The sequence below is a fragment of the Felis catus genome, chromosome D2, assembly GCF_018350175.1.
Source record: "Felis catus isolate Fca126 chromosome D2, F.catus_Fca126_mat1.0, whole genome shotgun sequence".
In the NCBI taxonomy this organism is placed as follows: Eukaryota; Metazoa; Chordata; class Mammalia; order Carnivora; family Felidae; genus Felis; species Felis catus.
In genome coordinates, this window is record NC_058378.1 from 43,167,258 (window position 1) to 43,172,026 (window position 4,769).

Genomic DNA, 4,769 nt, shown 5'->3' on the forward strand with positions numbered 1-4,769 from the left:
TTGCTTCCAAATTCCTTAGGAACTTATGCTATCCCTAACCCCCTCCCAATTTAAAAGTATATGATCAGCCACTCCTCACAACCTCAGTGCAGCTCTTTCTGTCCACAGGTCCTGTCTCTGTGCTTTAATAAAATCACCCTTTTTGCACCAAAGATGCCTCAAGAATTCTTTCTTGACCATTCACTCCCAAACCCCAACATTTAATATCAGCTCCCGTCAAAAATTCAGAAGTAAAACCAGTTGATCATTGAAGTAGTAATTAGTAAAAGTTTATTGTGCACACCGCAAAAAGACAGTTTGCAGACCAGGAGTACTCAAACCAAAACATGAAGTGGGGCTCAGGGGTATATTGTTATAAGAAGCTTATATAGTGAGAAAGCACTGACTGTTTATTCTTCACAAGGGTTATAATATTAGAATTTTCTTAAGTGATAAATAATTGGTCAGTGGTTACTTCATATCAACCTTGGGGAACAGATCAAGTTTTGCTTATGATTTCCAGAAGCAAAAGCAAGAAATGACCTAGGTCAAGTTAGTCTTGCAAAATAAGCTGACTTCAGCTCTGTTTGTATGACTAACCTGGTTTTGTCTGCTCAGGGAATTTTCAAGGCTCGTCTCTAGTTTGGTTTTCGTTTCGAGAGTTCCCTCCCTTTTGGTCATTCTCTCAGCAGGTTGAGAGTATGACCAACTGGTATCGCGTTATTCTCCTTACCACTGTTGATGTAATCAGACCAAAGAATCATATATCTGCTGTTTCCATTAGTTGAGTAGTCAGGCCAGAGGGCCATGTAGTCACTATCTTCATCATATGTGGTTATTGCTGATTCCATCCAGTTGCCTAATCCTTTGTGAATACCATGTGGCATGTGAGTGGGGACTGACAGGTGTTTAAAACCTGAGAGAGTATACGATACGCTAGTGAGATTAATATGATGACTATAGGGAGAACAATAGCCACAGATTGAGAAATTCCCCAGAGCTGAGACTGTAGACACCGAGATTTAACCAGTTAAATAACTCAAATGGGTTATAGGCATAACACGATGTCTCGGCAAACACATATCCTCATGATTACTTAGGACAGGATGAATATGAGGATGTTTTATTTCAGGAGGCAGTGTTGCAGGTGAATTTTCACCTGCTTTAGGTCTCATTCTGATGTGAGCAATCAGGTAATTTAATGAGAGGCATTTCTATGGAAACAGAAGAAAAACAAAGGTTAATAGTTTAAGCAAATTATAAATTCAGTTTCTGAGTTTGGAGAGCAGCCAGTTGAGAAGATTTCTAGATGTCGGGTTCTAAGCATCTTTAGATGGAGTGAAGGCAGGCAGCAGCAATCTGACACATTCCTGGTTTGCAGTGTGAATGTCTCTGGTGAGCTCTGAGTGGCTGCATAGCAGTAGGCATGGAGATTGTCCACACATGAGCTGTTGTGCTGATTTCTTTGAAGTGTATATCAAGTTATCCAGCTTTAGTTGCATGGCTTCCAGAAAAGGGCAGTTTTAGTTGTATAGTGATTGCAAGCCAAAAGAGTGAGAGAAAATGGAAAATGTTAGTTTGGAGAGTTCTAGCCAAATGTTGGAGAAAACTTTGAAGTATTCAGGATCTAGTCCAGTTTATAGGTGGAAAACAAAATCTCAATTAACAACACTGGAATCTGGTATCTACAAAGGTACATGACTGAAACATAATTTTTCTCTTTATAATCATCCCCATTTCTATGAAAAGAAACCACAGTAAGACTAATTTGTTTGCAAATTAAGTCTCGTTTTAATAAACTTGGCCTGGATATTTATAGAGGTGCAGCAAGAATAGTGATTGACCATATAGGCTGTTTTAAATCTGCTTTGGGGCGCCTGGGTGGCTTAGTTGGTTAAGCGTCCGACTTCACCTCAGGTTAAGATCTCACAGTTCATGAGTTTAAGCCTTGCATAGGGCTCTGTGCTGACAGCTCAGAGCCTGGAGCCTGCTTCGGATTCTGTGTCTCCCTCCTCTCTCTGCCCCTCCTCCGCTTGCGCTCTCTCTCTCAAAAAGAAATAAACACTAAGATATTAAAAACAAGTATATCTGTTTTGCTGGGACTTTTTCATAAGGAATTTCAGATTGGACTTTCAAAACCCTCTTGAAGCTAGGAAGCTAAGGCTAGGATTTACCCAGTTGGTCCCTTTACAAGGAGAAAAGATTCTTACTGAACTTATGCAAATTAATACATTGTCATGAAAAACAAGAGTATTCAGTAAGAGTTTCCAAATTATGCAGGGGTCAGATAGGAAGCAAAAGATAAATGTTTCAACCTTTGTTGCAAATATGTACCGTCAAATTGTAAGTTATAGATTACAATAGATGAAAAAAATAATTCTTTATATCTGGAAAACAAAACATTAAAGAATTAGCAATAGTTTTGTGTGTGTGTGTTTTTGTTTTGTTTTGTTTGCTTGTTTTCCCCTCCTTCAGAGTTTCTTATCCTCATGGAGCTCAGTACAGATCTGTGGAAAGGTTCTCATCACAGAGAACTTGTTTTAAATTGTTTTAAATGAAGTAATAAAAATTATAATCATCTTCATCAATTCATTCAGTGTTACACACTTAATTATTGTTTTGCTTCATCTTGGGTTAGCAGCTTTATGAATCAATCAATTTTCCATTGAAGTTTTAAAATTCTTACCCAGTTTAATGTTGTAGTCTTAAAGTAACCAGAAACCTGCATTTTAAATTACTTGGTAGGGTCCTTTCTGTGAATCTCTTTGAGGATAAAACACTTTTGTTTGTAATTGATCAGAATGCTTTTAGAGAAGAATTGAGAGTAAAAAATAATTGTGAATGACAAAAACCTTAAAAATAGCCATGGTTAAAGATCCAAACCAAGATGCAATTGACTTAGTTATCCATTCAACCAAAGTGACAATTAAAAGACTTCAAAGGCAAGTAAAACCTTGGCTCTAATAGAGATGACTCCGTTATTTTTTGAAGTAATCAAAGACTTGAAAGAGACAATGTAAAGCACAGGAAATAATTTCATAAAACACACAATCTTTATTTCCTAGGCAGATTACATTGTAGGTAAAGAAACTTTGTTTATAATTCCTTATAAAAAGCAGACCACCAATCTAAAAAAATAAAAAACACATTATCCTTTTAACAGAGAGAAAACCAAGTTCTAACACTGCATCAGTATACTTTTGATATTAAAATTGTCTCTTTTTAAAAAATAAATCCATTCCAATCTTAGCTTGACCACGCATAAAATTCCTTTCAGAAGATTCATTTTCCATAAACCTTTTACAACTTCCTATATCCATTTAGGTTTTGTCCTTTTTCCTTTCTTAATTTCAAACAATCATTTATATCTTTCCTTACCCAGCGCCCCTCCTCCCACACCATATTCTATTTTCCTTACTTAGTTTTCATACAGAGTCATTTTTAACCCTTTTTTTAAACCTAGTAGTTTTATTTTTACATATCAGTTATAAAGTTTTACTATTGGTAATCTTTGCTTTCCAGTGAAAACTAGGAATTAGGCAATAGTGAACTATCATATTTAGTATCCTGTAGTAGATTAGCAATTTTAAATATATTTCATAATTCCTGGAAGTATTTTCTTCCTTGTAGTAAGTATTTCAGTGTGGCACAGAACATGTTTATCAATACTCAAATACCTTTTGTCTCTGTAAAAAATTAAAAAGCCCAAAGTAGATAAACTTATGCTTAGCATTTAATGTTTATTTTGTTTGGAGATGATTTAGAAATTCAGTGAATATCCATGGACTTCGTGTAAAGTTTTATCTTACTTACATTTATTTAAATTACTTTCTTTAAACAAGTACCAGCACCTGCTTACTCACCAGCCTGAGTCATTGGCGGGTTTCTTTGGATCTCACTTCTGATCCTGTGGAATGTCAAAAGTTCAGAAATAACAGAAGTGAAACAGATGAATCACCAAAGCAGTAATTAGTAAAAGTGTATTGTGCTCACCCAACAAGACAGTTGGCAGAATGGAAGCACTTAAACCAAAATACGAAGCGAGGCTCAGGGGTGCATTGTTATAAAGAAGCGCATGTAGCGAGAAAGCAGTGACTATTCTTCATGGTGATTGGTTAGAATACTGGAATTTCTTTAAATGATAGGGAATTGGTCAGTGGTTCCTTCATATAACCTTGGGAAGCAGTTCAAATTTTGCTTATGATTTCTAGAAGCAAAAGCAAGAAGTGACCCGGGTCAAGTTAGTCTTAACAAAATAAGCTGACTTCAGCTTTGTTTACCCGACCAAACTGGTTTTATCTGCTCAAGGAATTTTCAAGGTTGGTTTCAGCTTGTTTTTGATTTTAACACTCCTATTTCCAATCCTTCCGATCCTATGTGTACTGTTTTATTTAAAATTTTCTTTCTCTTATAATGATTCATACAACATGGTTTAAATTCTATGAATAACTACATTTAATTAAAAATACCTCATTATTAGGGGAGTCTGGGTGGTTCAGTTGGTAAAGCTCTGGTCATGATCTCACAGTTGTGAGTTTGAGCCCTGCATCGGGCTCTGTGCTGACAGCTCTGAGCCTGGAGCCTGTTTCAGATTCTGTCTCCCTCTCTTTTAGCCCCTCGCCTGCTCACTCTCTGTCTCTCTCTCTCAAAAATGAATAAACGTTTTAAAAAAGATTGTCATTATTAGTTTTGTTAATTTTTATCTTTTCTTTTAGAATAAATTCTGATATTCATTTTATTCACTTAAAAAATTTATTTACTTATTTAAGTAATCTCTACACCCAATGTGG

General features: G+C 35.9%; 1 long non-coding RNA gene across 1 annotated transcript; it reads right to left on the reverse strand.

Moving 5' to 3' along the window:
• Nucleotides 1-247: 247 nt before the first annotated feature.
• Nucleotides 248-4,083, reverse strand: LOC109492544. Its single transcript, XR_002146447.3, has 2 exons — nt 3,843-4,083; nt 248-1,483 (listed from the first exon to the last, which is right to left on the reverse strand). It is a non-coding gene; the product is annotated as an uncharacterized LOC109492544 (long non-coding RNA).
• Nucleotides 4,084-4,769: the final 686 nt, after the last annotated feature.